This window comes from Xyrauchen texanus, chromosome 25, assembly GCF_025860055.1.
Source record: "Xyrauchen texanus isolate HMW12.3.18 chromosome 25, RBS_HiC_50CHRs, whole genome shotgun sequence".
In the NCBI taxonomy this organism is placed as follows: Eukaryota; Metazoa; Chordata; class Actinopteri; order Cypriniformes; family Catostomidae; genus Xyrauchen; species Xyrauchen texanus.
The window spans coordinates 38,430,307-38,445,864 of record NC_068300.1 but is presented as its reverse complement, the minus strand read 5'-3'; positions in this window follow the sequence as shown (position 1 = coordinate 38,445,864).

Sequence of the window (15,558 nt, the reverse complement as noted above, 5' to 3'; positions counted from 1 at the left end):
AGAGGTGGGACATGTGTGCTAAGGGTATAAAATTGCTGCGCCCATTTTCTCTCTTCTTAGCTCTCTCTTAGCTCGCTCTTAGCCCTATCCACTCTCTTATCTTACCAACTCTACTTATCTCCTCTCTTATCTCTTGCTCTCTTGCCCTCTGAGCCTTGTGCTCTCTCACTCTCTCGCTGAATCATGCCACACTAGAAGGCCCCAAGGACTCCCAAGCATGTGCCAGGCTACCTACAGCCTTGACTGCCCATTCACCAAGATCCTCTGACTCTCACTGGTTCTCTCTCTCATCAAGACAACATCAAAGATCAACTGGAGCCTCAACAAATTGCATCAGGACAGTTTATTTCAAATGGGACATGCAAGTATCAAACTTAGTCTCATTATTTGATACATTAAGTATCCTTAACCCCTTTCTAAAAAGGGTGTGTCAGAACTAATATGATGGTTTGCTCAGGCTGTTGATCTGCTGAACTTCAAACAATGCTATAACTTCTTGCCTTCCTGTATTCTGCTTCAGCCCTCTTTCCCTTGGTAAACTGTATGAATGTATGTATATGTATGTTAGAGTAGTTTAAATGTTTAGTCTAGTTAATAAAGTCTTGTTCATGTCACATGTAAAGTTGTCTGTGTCTCAAGCTCATATCTAAAGTCACTAATCATAGATTTTGACTACTTGCTCTTAATACTTAGTAAGAAAGACATTTCCCATGCCCCGAAATGTACCTTTCTATTAATTAATTAATTAATTAATTAATAACCAATATTGAGTGTTCACGGGATGAACCGAGTATTTGGTTGTAATGTTAATGTAGCTACATCAAGTTAACCCGATTAACTGATCCAAATATTCATAATTGATTATAACAAGTTATGATTGATTATTAATATTTCATAGAACTGATTCACTACCTAACGGTGGAAGAATATAGAGCTGATTCGCTACATAATGGTGGAGAATGTGCGGGCATGATTAAACAAAGGTTATGAGCTTTAACCACTGTCAACTTAAAAGTGTGCATTGAATAATTCCGGTCAGAATAGGACATGACATGCGAAACGGCATTTGCTTCACTAGTTGCTGGCTTGTTTGGATGCGGATAAAGTGATGGCTTGAATTGACATCTCTACTGTAATTGAAAGAGTCTTAACACATTTAAGCATATTTTCAAAAGGTATCAGTGTACGAGTAATATGATTTTAGCTGAAGAAACCCTAATTTCAGTATTAAAGTGTAAGTCTGTTTTGATGAAGGAATCTCAGCTCAGCGGCATGTAAACTGTACCAGAATTGATTGCTTAACCTGTTTCTGAGGAAGAAATCTCAGTACAGTGTTATATAAATGTAGATTTGGGCTGATGCTCCCTTTTCACAGTATAAAGGCCTTACAAATTATAGTTAGATTGATGTCCTTCATCTAAACTTTATCTGTGCATCTAAAAGGCTTAGCTTCCTGGTGATCAAACCTGTGTTTCACTCACTGAAACTCTGAAGTGCATTGGTTCCCATGACAACGACTTGTCACAGGAAGTGCTCACTCCAGATAGCACGTGTTTCCTTCCGACGCCATTTTGTAAACAAACCAGCCTAGATGGCTAAGCTAACCCAACTTAGCAGCCCCTTAGCTTAGGCTAAGCTAACTAATAGCTTCAACAGTTAGCTGCTAGCATAATTTACATGAAGCCTTTATCTACAGCTTGTGTGCATGCAGAGTGAAGTGATCTAAACCATTTTCCTTTAACCCCATTTCTGGTTTCTGAATTTTCACTTTCTCTTTCCTTAACTTTAATTCTTCTCATCTAACTTCACCTGCACCTTTCAGGTGCATCCCTTACTGAACGCTGTTCAGCTAAATTTGCAGTTACTTTGTTAATTAAATCTAAAAACTTAATTACATGTAAACTGTTTAGATAGAGAATAATTTTTATAGTTAGTGGGAACTTTCAATGGCACGTTGACTAAACTTTATAGAGGGACAAACACATTGTGTGGTCTTGAACACGTAACAGCTGTGACCAACTATAGAATGATGTCCAAAGCAAATCTAATTGTTAATCATAAGTGCTATTGATTATTGCCAATACAAGGTTATTCTGCTATTTTAATCACTTCTTCAAGTCTTTTTATTTATTTTTACTAATAATAGAAGTCAGCTATTAATTTTCCCATTTAACCCTCTTGGTCTAGTGTGGTTTTATTTCCCCATAAAACTGCAAAAGTAACTAGACATACTTTTCTTCTCGATTTTGTGTTTATTTGCAACAAGTTGCTTAAATTTTATGAGCCAGCTACACTAGTAATCTAGACGATTTCTATGGCATAATTTTGAGCAACACTAATAGACACAATCTAATAGGAAAGCTCTTTTCTTCCTCTTTCTTTCTCCTCTTCATGTGTTCAAAGATCAAGCCTGTTGTATGCTATCAGTAAGTGCTGATAAATAATTTGACCCAAAGAAACATCTTAAGTCATTTATTAAATCTAGGCTTACGCTCTTTTAGCAAAGCCACTCAGATCCACACAAATCTGAGCATCCTGCTATTTGCAGCTAAGATAGTAATAATCAGGAACACATTTCAATTGTTAACCACACCTAGCAAAACCTAGCTGTACATTATACACCTTGCTGTCTCACTTTGCCTTTAGCTCCAAATTCTGTCTGATCTTGCATTAGTCTCTTGCCCTTACTCTCACCAGAAGTGTGCCAAAATGTTGCAGATGCTCAGCCTAACTGCCCAGATGGCAGGCCAAAAGGACTGGCTAGGTGTTTTGAGGAACACCCTTTTATCCATGGCTGCTGACGACCTTCAGCAACAGAACAAAAAGCAACTGGAAAACGAGGGAAAAGAACTAATGACAGACGACTCAAACCAGAGGTACGAGCACAAATATCTGACTGAGTTTATCGTCCTGGCCCACAACCTCACAGGTTTGAAACAGGAGGTAAACAACCTCAAACGCCAGATCACTGAGTCCCAAACGGAGCTGACACATGCTAAAAACCGCATAGACCAGCTAGAGATGGAGGCTCAGGACAGACACAAGGACCCTGGCAGAAGGGAGTCACAGGAGGTAATCCACAGACTTCAAACGGCTCTGACAGCTGCTAAACAACAAGAGCAGTTGGAAAAGACAGCCAGAGAGCACCTGGAAAAGGTACTCTTTCACAAAGATTCAATGTTAAAAACAGCAAATTCTGAACTCTTGGACAAAGATGCCAGAATCATGGCCTGTGAAGGTCAACTGAATGTGTCCAGAGCTGAAGTTAAAGTGCTGACTCAGCAGCTGGACAACACCAAAGATGAACTTGACATGGTCCAACGAGAACTGAGACACTCTTACCTGCTGCAAAAGGAACCACAGCAGGAGAGACATCTCACTCCCCCACTTGCAATCAGCAGAGAAACCTCCCCAGCCAAGCACAGATTTACAAAGGGGAGACAAACCCCTCTGCTTAACACGTCATCGGACAGTTTCCTTAAAGCTTCTGCAGCCGCGAAGGAAAAGGATTGATTCAGACGAATCTTGAAACGACACGTGTAGCGACACTCAAAGACCTCAACCGAATGGCCAGACATATCCCTGCATTTACACCAGAGCTTGCAGGAGACCACGACGTCCACGCTTACCTGCGAGACATTGACTTTCACCTGCAGTCTTTGATGAGTGTGAACCATCAAGATAGACTCCATCTGATCTGGATCACGTCCAGCCCAGAGTTGCGACGCTTTCTGGCTCGACAGCCAGAAAACATCCAGTCTAACTACCAGCAGCTGAAACAAGCCATCATAAGGGAATTCTCAGAGTCTAAAAACGGACTGATCGCTGCCCTAGACACCAAACAGGGTCAGCATGAAACTCCCTATGTTTACTACCACAGACTCAGACGAGCTTACTTGAGCTCAGCAACATACCTGGGATGGAGGAGGACGCCAGCTTCAAGAGCCTTTTCCTCCAAAACCTCCATCCTATGGTAAGTCACCATTTAGGCATTATGGCCTGCCCCACACAATGCCTATCCAACAACTGCGTGACCTGACACAGAAGGCCTTTAACAAACACAAGGCCTCACCCAGCAAACACCACAGGACGTCCCACAGCAGTCTACAACAACATCCTCCTGTACACCTTTCAAACAGGTGCCAAACAGAGGCTGCACAAAGACAGCTAGAAACGCCTGTTACTGAGTTACAAGAGCTGCTAGCACTAGCAAAAGAGCTCCTGGAACAGAACTCCCCTGAGGAGTACTGGGAAGAACAAACCTCTGACTCTTGCCCAACACCACTCAGGCAAGCTCAAGTCAGCACTGCTGCCAGAGCAGAGTAACACTGCAGACTTCAGACACCTGGTGACTGGGTGCCGAACCAAGGGCTGAACGGCCACCTGCTGCCCTTTTGCTACCAGTACTAGGTCAGTCTGAAACTCGCTCCACACTACACAATGCCCATAACCACTCCCTGCAGCCACAAACAAGCACCTGCCTCAAACGAACTGACTTCATAATGACAGGTGACACACTGTCAAGGCACCTGCTGCCTCTGCACCTGCTGCAGAGACCTGGATGTGGCTACTGTCTACATCACCCACCGTGGAACAACTACCTGCTACAAAACCCTCATGATTCACCTGCCATCCGCCATTGTGATGATTGTCGTCCGATGATGTCTCCAACAGGGACACCACCTGGCTAAAAAGGGGACTGTAAGGTATGGCGGAGGATCAGTGCCTTAACAGATTCCCGAACAAACAAGAACTTACTGTTAAAACCCCCTAATTACTGAAATAAGCCAACCAGCCTCCACAAGCACAATAAATGTATTGACAAAGAGACAATGAACTATTGACAGAGAACCGCATGTGACATCCGCGATGCTCACCACGTGCTTATCGTGTGGACAGGAAGGGGGAAACTTTGAACGTAAAAATGTGTGTGTGTGTGTGTGTGTTTTTCAGTTAAACACAGAACTGCATATTGCTAATGAAATACGTGTAATCCCTGTATGTTGTGTATTTCTGAGGTATATCAAACTCGTTAGAACTGTTTCGTTGTGTGTTTTAAACTCTGAGGCCTCATATTTAATAGCCTCAGTGTATATTCCCTTATTAAGTGTACTAAATATACCTTTCTTGGTATCAAATTAAACCTTACGATTTGTCCGAGCTGAATTCGAATATAAGATCTCTGTAGAATGATATTACGCGATGTTTTACTATCTTTTGAGTCATTCAGCCCAAAATCTCTTACCGTCATAAACCCAGCCAGAAACATGCAAATGAGCCGTGACGAACAAAGGAATCATTCTCCTGCCCAGAGTAATGGAGACCTTTACGACCTCCAAAGGAATGTTCAGAGAAGTGCTGACCCTCCCTTCATTCTCTTACTGAGAAAGAGAAATGAACCCTGTTAATCCTATATATATATTCTATATATCCATGTGATAAATATTGACATGTATCTAATGTGCCATCTCACATTTTCCCTTAAATGTGCTTGATCTATGTTTTCTTGCAAACTAATGGGTTAATGTTTCAGACTTTGCATACTATGGTTAACCAAAATCATATGTGTGGCATATTTGGTCTCTATAACTTGGTATTTTGAAGATTGAAATGACTGTGTACATGATATGTCGATAACAACAACATATTAGTATTACCAGTATATTTCCTATTTTCTTTCTTGCACATGCAATGGGCAATTTTACAACAAAGAGCAATAAACCAAATTCCCGCCTAGAACTCAAACCCTTCTCATTGGTCGAGCCAATGAGAGGTGGGACCTGTGTGCTAAGGGTATAAAATTGCTGCGCCCATTTTCTCTCTTCTTAGCTCTCTCTTAGCTCTTAGCCCTATCCACTCTCTTATCTTACCAACTCTACTTATCTCCTCTCTTATCTCTTGCTCTCTTGCCCTCTGAGCCTTGTGCTCTCTCACTCTCTCGCTGAATCATGCCACACTAGAAGGCCCCAAGGACTCCCAAGCATGTGCCAGGCTACCTACAGCCTTGACTGCCCATTCACCAAGATCCTCTGACTCTCACTGGTTCTCTCTCTCATCAAGACAACATCAAAGATCAACTGGAGCCTCAACAAATTGCATCAGGACAGTTTATTTCAAATGGGACATGCAAGTATCAAACTTAGTCTCATTATTTGATACATTAAGTATCCTTAACCCCTTTCTAAAAGGGTGTGTCAGAACTAATATGATGGTTTGCTCAGGCTGTTGATCTGCTGAACTTCAAACAATGCTATAACTTCTTGCCTTCCTGTATTCTGCTTCAGCCCTCTTTCCCTTGGTAAACTGTATGAATGTATGTATATGTATGTTAGAGTAGTTTAAATGTTTAGTCTAGTTAATAAAGTCTTGTTCATGTCACATGTAAAGTTGTCTGTGTCTCAAGCTCATATCTAAAGTCACTAATCATAGATTTTGACTACTTGCTCTTAATACTTAGTAAGAAAGACATTTCCCATGCCCGGAAATGTACCTTTCTATTAATTAATTAATTAATTAATTAATAACCAATATTGAGTGTTCACGGGATGAACCGAGTATTTGGTTGTAATGTTAATGTAGCTACATCAAGTTAACCCGATTAACTGATCCAAATATTCATAATTGATTATAACAAGTTATGATTGATTATTAATATTTCATAGAACTGATTCACTACCTAACGGTGGAAGAATATAGAGCTGATTCGCTACAATGTTTAAGTTTATATTCTGTATATGTATGTTGGTTTTATGGTATCTGTAATTTTGTTTAGTTTTTTGTATCTGCTCATATGGAGGAAAATCTGTAAGTGAGGGAAAAAATACACTAATCAGCTTTAAGTTAGTAGTTATTACTTTTAGTTAGTTACTCCCCATCAACTGATGGAGACATAGAAGGTCACCTGTCACCATTGCCTGAGGTTTTCAGAAAAACATGCACATACTGGCAAACAGACAAACCTGCAGTCATCACATCTTTAGTATGCAGTGCTTTACCATATGTTCTCATGCTAGTGTTTGTGTTCGAGTGGAAATCCCCCTGTCCACAGACTGTCATTCCCCCTATCCCACCACTCTAACGGGAAGAATAGAAGGGATGAGGAAGAGCGATGAGTCAGAACTCATTTACTGTGAATGAAGGGAGATGTGTGTACACACCCAAGTGGACGACTATCAGGCTAGTGTGCGTGTGTCTAGGTTTAGATTGGTTGTGTCTTATATTCGTGATCAAATATTATGTTTCTGATATTTAAAAAGATTTGTTTAGTCTGTAGAGTAAAACTTGAGTCAATTTGACAAACATTAGACAGGTTGCAGTGTAACTGTCTGTGTGTATAAGTACATGTGTATGTGTGTTAGTTTAATCTCCAGTGTCTGACAGCTGATTTTAATCACTAGGGGAATTTTGCAAACTTTTTGTGTCAATGTGTGTATCACCATAAAACAGCTCTTATGAGACCACTTTACCAGGCATGTGATGGGCAAAACATATTGCTCTCCCTCACCTTATGAAATAATATTATTGTTGTAAGTGTTGGGTCTAATCTGATTACAAAGTAATTAGTTACTGCAATATAAAACTTTTTTGTCAAAAGTAGTGTAACGCTTTACATTTTAAATACTAGTAATCAGATTACAGTTACAGAATTTCAGTTAATTACTTTTAAGTACATTACTTAGGGTAACATTTGTAAAATAGTTTTATTATATAGAATTTAAAACATGAAATATGTTCATACAGTATGTACTTCTTTTTGTGTTTCTGTGACAACTGAAACTGTAAGTCATTGTACTGTTGAAACGTGTGGTGCTGTCGTGTGTGTGTGTGTGTGTGTGTGTGTGAGCGTGTATTTATCACTTTGTGGGGACCAAATGTCCCCATAAGGATAAGTAAAACCGAAATTTTTGACCTTGTGGGGACATTTTGTCGGTCCCCATGAGGAAAACAGCTTATAAATCATACTAAATTATGTTTTTTGAAAATGTAAAAATGCAGAAAGTTTTCTGTGAGGGTTAGGTTTAGGGGTAGGGTTAGGTTTAGGGGATAGAATATAAAGTTTGTACAGTATAAAAACCATTATGTCTATGGAAAGTCCCCATAAAACATGGAAACCAAACATGTGTGTGTGTGTGTGTGTGTGTGTGTGTGTGTGTGTGTGTGTGTTGTGTGTGTGTTTCTAACCGGCGATGATGTTCCATTAGGGGGGTCCACGTTTCGCAAGCATAGAGAAGGAAGGGAATGACCGTGGCCGAAAATACCTGAAGCTTTGTGCGGAGCAACAAACCGGGTAGCTTCCACACAGCATTACGCAAACGATGAAAAGATAATGCTGCTCGACTGATTCGGAGTGAGACCTCTGCTGCCCCATCACTAATTGGGAACTGTGGGGGTGGAGTGTCTGATGGTACATAATACCCAGGAAGGTGCTTAGTTTTGGTTGGGCTAATGGTAAGGCCCCATCTCTTGGTAGCAAGCTCCAGGTTCATCAGCAGCGCCCCCAATTAGGATGCCTAAGATCCATCCTGGGTTTAACCAGGCTGGATTGTGTGAGGAGCTCACAAATCTTTGAAAGATGTGGACAAAGTCCCATCGGTGAGCTCCTCCGGCAGGCAAGGTTGCGTTGGCTGGGTCATGTAGCCTGCATGCCCGGTCACCGCATGCCTAAACAGTTTTTGTTCGGCCAGATAGAGGGGGCTAAGTAGGCGCAGCACGGGCTGGAGAAGAGATGGAGTGATGTGGTACAGGAGGATGTGGCGCTGAGTGGACTTGTCGATGACTGGTACCAGCAGTGTCAAGATCGGCCTCTTTGGAGGAGGCTTGTGAAGGATGCTGCTGGCCAGTTTGAGGCAGTCGCCCTCAAACAACAATGGAGGGCAGAGGAGCGTCGCTCACAACAACGAGCAGAGTGCAGGGTGGCTAAAGCACAGCAAGTTGGCACAGTAGGGGGCACAGGTGGTGCATCAGCCAGTCATCTCAGTCATTCGAGCCGTGTCACCTGTTGGATCTGTCCCGTGACCTCCTGCCAGCGGGCGTTCAACACTTCACGTGGCCTTAACGTGCACATAGCCTGGCACAAGCGTCGTGGTGACGTCACCGCCACTTAGTGGCGAATGGCGGTTGTTGTTGTGTGTGTGTGTGTGTGTGTGTGTGTGTGTGTGACGATGAACAAGAAGGAAACAGATATTATTTTTAAATTGTTGAGCAAAACTATAAAAACTTTTCTGTGAAAGTTGTAGAAAGTAACTCAAGTTATTATTGAAGTGATTACTTTTTGGTGAAGTAATCTGTTTACAATTTTACAGAAGTAATTAGTCATTTGTAGTGGATAACTTTTTTGAGTAACTTACCCAACACTGATTGTTATTTTAGTAACCAGTGCATACCTGCAAACATCGGATTGTGAAAAATAGGGAGAACTAATATCAACTTTAAATTAATGATCTGTGACACCATCTGACCAGCTCATGGGAAAAATTGTGTCTCGTATTGATTCGTATCATTTCATATTTAAATCTCGTATTTTACAGGACGGGTGGTTGCGACCCTACTGGGAGGTCTAATGCATTCTCATGAGCAAAGCTTGGATGCGAAAAATTTTGAGTTTATCGGGAGATATTGTAAATCTGGAGGAGGGGTGAAAACTTTGGAGCAATGCTACAGAAAGTAGGGAGAAAGTCTACACCGAAAGCTTGGCTTCTCCATACAATGTAATACTTAATGTGGCAATGACGAGTGTAATGTGTTCAAATAATCGATTTCAATTACATTTGACTTTGTTTGCATTTCAGTATTTTAGTGAATATCGTGTTAGTAACACAGTAACACAATCTGCTTTTTTCTACATGAATATGACTACAGAAGTCAATGGAAGTCATTTGCATTCTGATATAACACTTTTATTTCAACATTTTCAATATTTTGCCTATTTTGTTGCAAGAACCGATTTGATCTTCTTCTTTTTTTTCTTTATTTTCTTTCAGACATTTCACTGTTTGAGTAGTAATTGGAGCAGCTTTTGGGAGCAAAAATGCAGATCCCAAAAAAAGGAATACAGATACTTTAGTCTCAACTGTAGTCAAATATTCTTTGTCTTTTTAGGTGTATTCAAATATCTTCTGGATCTGTGTGAAAGCCGTGCTACCCTGAGGAAGAGTTCACACAAAACATTCCCTTTTGCCAGATTTCTCCCATATCATTAAAGGTCACTTATTTTAATTTAAATTTGTTTTTATTGAACACAAGTGTTAATGATACTGACACACGCACACACACACACACACACACACACACACGTCAGTCCAGACACAAACACTTCAACCGTAACTCCCTCTGCTGGAGATACTTTTAGCAGAGTTTTTTCTTTTTCTTTTTTATTCCTGGAAAAACCAGAGCTTTTGAGTTTTCTTAACCGCTGGAGAGGCATTAGACAGATTTCTTAAGACTAAGTTTCTTTCTTCACACTTTCTTCATAGAAACACACTCTCAAATAGACTTTTTCACACATTTGGGTGGGAAATGTATTAAATACTGGCAGATGTCTTTGTACGTCTTTGCCACATGTATGCAAGTGCATATATGAGCGTGAGTGACAGGTAAATATTGCGCTTTTCAGTCGATACGTGCAACGCAATGACGTGACTAAAACAAACCTTGAGTATAATTATCTTTAAATAGGGTGTGTGTGTCATTTTGTTTTGGATGTTAAATACATTCTCCAATCCCAGCTTAATATGCAGAGACAACAATTAGTAAACCATTGTGAACAACTTGTGAACACCGTGGCGCTATCAAAAGCATCCCGACCAGCACAACACTGCAACACTGGCTCAACTAATGGCGTGAGTTTGGGGGCGGGGCTATCTGTTTGTCCAACCAATTGAAAATGGGGGTAGTATTTTGGAAACTGGTGACACTAGTGGTGCTGCAATTACATGCTTCCCATTTAAAGAAAATACTAAGAAAAATAGAATACAAACAGGTATTTATACAACATGTATTGTGTTGTATATTTGTTGTCTGTCTTTCTTTAGACAGTTGTGGTGAGAAGAACATCTTTAAAACACATTACGATGCAAATAACTATGTGTTTTTGAAGTTTGCAGCACTTTACAGCCCAAAACCTTTCGTCAAAAAGTTTCTCCAAATATATAAGCAGTTTATTTGGGTTTCACAAACTTCATCTCTTTAAACTCTTTGTGTTTCTTTCTCTCACATTCTCAGTGTTTTGTCTTCCTCACCTCTCTCTCTCTCTCTCTGTTGGATTCGTTGTGTGTGAGTCACTGGGCTGTCCCTGGCACACTGACTGGAAGCCGTTGGCACTCTGCCTGGCCCTGACTGCCCTGCCTCAGCCTCTCGTCCCACAATTAACCCCTTACTGGTTCTGCTGCCTCACCATCAGCTGTGCTACACACTTAACCCCTCACTGACATCACTGTATGACAATTTGACCTAGAAACCTCATTATTCTAATATAGTTTGTGTGTTAACTTAATGTTTAAAACTTTAAATCAAATTTAAGGTGCTGTGTGTAATTTCTGTGGAACCAATGCCACCAAACAGAATTGCAAAAATAACTGAAAATAAAAAACACATGTTTCTGAACACTCCCTCATCTGCAACTGAGCTACTGTATGTACATGAATGTTACCTGAGCTTGTTAAGGAGAAGTGACATGATTATAACATTTTATTTGAAGTTATAAAAATAAGGTTGTTTATTGTCATCAGTGTTTCATTCAGTGATCTTACAATACATCCTACATTTAATTATTGTACTTAAAGCACACAATCCTAACACTGATATACAAACGTGGATGTTCTACACATGTGTAAAGTAATTTAACTAGTCTTAATCAACTCTTAATTTTCTTAACTTTTTAAAGAAACCATGATCCAGCTCATAACAACTTCAGATATAATGTGCATGCACAATACGCAATAGTAAAATTCATTTACATCTCTCGACTGAAATGTTTCGACCTCACATTCAAGTCCTTTGTTCACGCATGCTCATCAGCTGCTCGCTGATCAGCAGTTCTCAGTTTATGTCCGAAAGAGGCGATTCTCAGTTCAGTGTACTAGTGACTCACAAACTGCTGTGATCGACTCAATGTACTGTTGACGCTAGAGCTGTTGTCCTCGGATCAGTGTACTGTTGACTCGAGAAATGCTGCAAATGTCTCAATGTACTATTGAATCGAGAGCTGCGTCCTAGGATCGGTGTACTTTTGACTCAAGAGCTGTAGACTTTATCAGTTTCATATGTTGATAAACATGGAAATACAATCAAGTCATAAACATATTTCCAGTATGTTTTATTTGTTATACTTTCTGCTGTTCAGAAAAATACACCAGAAACAGACATTTTGCCCCTTAATCATACGCATGCTCAATGTTAGCAACTCATCGGTTCTCATTATGTCGGACACCTCTGAAATAAGCAATTCTCAGTTCAGTGTACTGTTGACTCGAGAACTGTTATGAGCGACTCATTGTACTGTTGACTCGAGAACTGTTACGAGCGACTCATTGTACTGTTGACTTGAGAACTGTTGCAACTCGAGCATTCAGTCCGATTTGTGAACTAGTTAGAATGGTTCATTGCAAAGAAGAGTTGTCAAAAGCAGATATCACCAGTTCTAGGATCTTGTTACTCCCAGTTATCAGCTCATTTCGATTTGGAGCGTCAGGCACATCCGAGAGACAGGTTAAGATAGAGTGAATCAGTGTTAACTCGAGACAAAATTTTCATTTGATGTTTCAAATGATTCAGTCCGATTTGGTTCATCTCGTTTACTAAAAAGAACCAGTTCAAAAACATTATTAATTCACAAACTGGACATCACTGCATGACATGTGAAGTGTTGGGTAAGTTACTCAAAAATAGTAATCTTATAAGAAATTTGACATTATGAGATGTAAGGCCTTATTTTAAAAGCGCTATGCTTTAAGCGCAGCATTATGCGATACGTCACACAACATGTGCAATGTCAGTGGGCATGGGCATGTCGTTTTTTTATTGTTGTGCTAGCATGCACTTGTAAAGTGCTAATGGGCTGGGTCAAGTACAATTTATTTCTCCTGTTATTGCACCGTCTGCATCCTGTTATCTATGTCAACATGTCACGGTTGTTGCACATTGCACTGCCCCTAGCGCGGTCATGACAATAGAGCCCATAAAATGCCTTGCATTGAGAAGTTAAACACAATTACTGTAACTACCAGGGCACATTAATGCACGGGCTTACCTGGGCTTAAGCCCCTCCCCACTGGGGGCCCAGTTGTGACATCCGCCACCTGCAGAAACAAGTTTTCGTCTACGGCACACTCCCCCACCACTCTCTGACAAGCCCCTCCCCATCTGGCTGGGCCCAGCCAAAAAACTGTAAGCCCCAGGGCCCTGGAGTAACTTAATTCAGCCCTGGTACTACTGCTTGGACACTCTAAAGCAAGCAGCATGGAAACTCAATCAAAGGCTTTAAATGTAGGAGCATGTAAATTAAATCAAATAAGGCTTTATTTTTAAACCACAATTTTATCTAAATTTAATTCATTTGCAGCACATTATGAAATAATGACAACAGGAAGAGTTGCAAAAGAAATTATGACCCAGGATATATGTGTTTGAATTGAACTTGGTTCTTTTTATTCATAATTATGGACCACAGGACTAATCTCACTTCTCTCTTGCTCCTAATGCAGAGTTTCATTTTGTTTCTCATATTTTGCTATATAGTTTGAATATAGATTGGGCGGAAAATGAAAGTGAAAACAGTTGAGTTTTGAAAAACAGTTGAGTTTTGACAAATAATATAATGTCTTCATACAGTATGGCGCAACAAAGATATGATTATATATCTATATGCATATATGTATTTTGGAACATGCTTTATATCAAAGTCCTTTTCCAGGCAAGTCAGTCCATCCTGCAGCCATCTTTGGAATGCTCCCAGGCAACTATTTTCTATGGATGCAAGCAGCATAAAAGTACAGTTCCTATCTACTAGAATGAGTAAAGACTGAAATTAAGATTACAATCAAAGAACATATTTCAAATCAGCAGTAAAATCTGACAAGTATTTAATAGGTAAAATACAATAGGTATTTTAAATGGTGCTTCTTTAGCTCAGATCATGCTAAAAAAGGCAATTATTTCAGGCTGGTTCAGCTAATGTGCATGCTTTAGCACAACTCTTGTGTTGACTGACAGGTGCTGTCTGTATCTAAAAGGTGATTGGCTCTTTTACATGTAAGTTGGGACTTCATTTCTACAGCCATTGGCTGTTGGGCATCCAGTGGTCACTTTCTCTGTGTCATTGTGTCTTTACCATGAACTCATGCTGGCCAAAGTGGATTTCTGTTAAAACACACATACACTTTACACCAATACACTCCACTTCTCTGTGACTCTATCCCGTGATATTGTGAGGAGTGCTGCAAGCCAGGACAAGATCCAAAGATTTCCTCATTATTTTGACTGACTCCCATGTGTGTGTGTGTGTGTGTGTGTGTGGGGGTGGGGGGTATTTTAAGGCCTAACTTCAAAAGCTTGACGTCTTTGGAAAATCAAAAGAAATCAGCCAAGACCTCAGAAGGAAAATTGTGGACCTCCACAATTCTGGTTCATCCTTGGGAGCAATTTCCAAATGCCTGAAGGTACCATGTTCATCTGTACAAACTGCACAATTAGTACACAAGCCATCCACACAGCCATCTGACCGCTCAGGAAGGAGACACATTCTCTCTCCTAGAGATGAAAGTAGTTTGGTGCGAAAAGTGAAAATCAGTCCCAAACAATGGACCTTGTGAAGATGCTGGAGGAAACAGGTAGACAAGTATCTATATCCACAGCAAAACAAGTCCTATGTCGACATAACCTGAAAGGCTGCTCAGCAAGGAAGAAGCCAATGCTCCAAAACCACCATAAAAAGCCAGACTACAGTTTGCAAGTGCACATGGGGACAAAATCTTGTAAGAAAATGTCTAAACAAAAAAAAAAAAGATTTAACTTTAGCCATAATGACCATCATTACGTGTGGAGAAAAAAGGGTGAGGCTTGCAAGCCGAAGAACACCATTCCAACCGTGAAGCGTGGAGGGGGCAGCATCGTGTTGTGGGGGTGCTTTGTTGAAGGAGGGACTGGTGCACTTCACAGAATAGATTAAATAGAATAAAGTCAAGGTATTGGAGTGGCCACAACAAAGCCCTGACCTCAATCCAATAGAAAATGTGTGGGCAGAACTGAATAAACAAATACAGTGTGAGTAAGGAGGCCTACAAACTTGACTCAGTTACACCAGTTCTGTCTGGAGGTATTGGTCAAAATTCCAGCAACGTATTGTGAGAAGCTTGTGGAAGGCTACCCAATACATTTGACCCAAGTTATACAATGTAAAGGCAATGCTACCAAATACTAACAAAGCGTATGTAAACGTCTATAATGCACTGGGAATGTGATGAAAAAAATGAAAGCTGAAATAATCCATTCTCTCTACTAGTATTCTGACATTTCACATTCTTAAAATAAAGTAGTGATCCTAACTGACCTAAGACAGGAAAT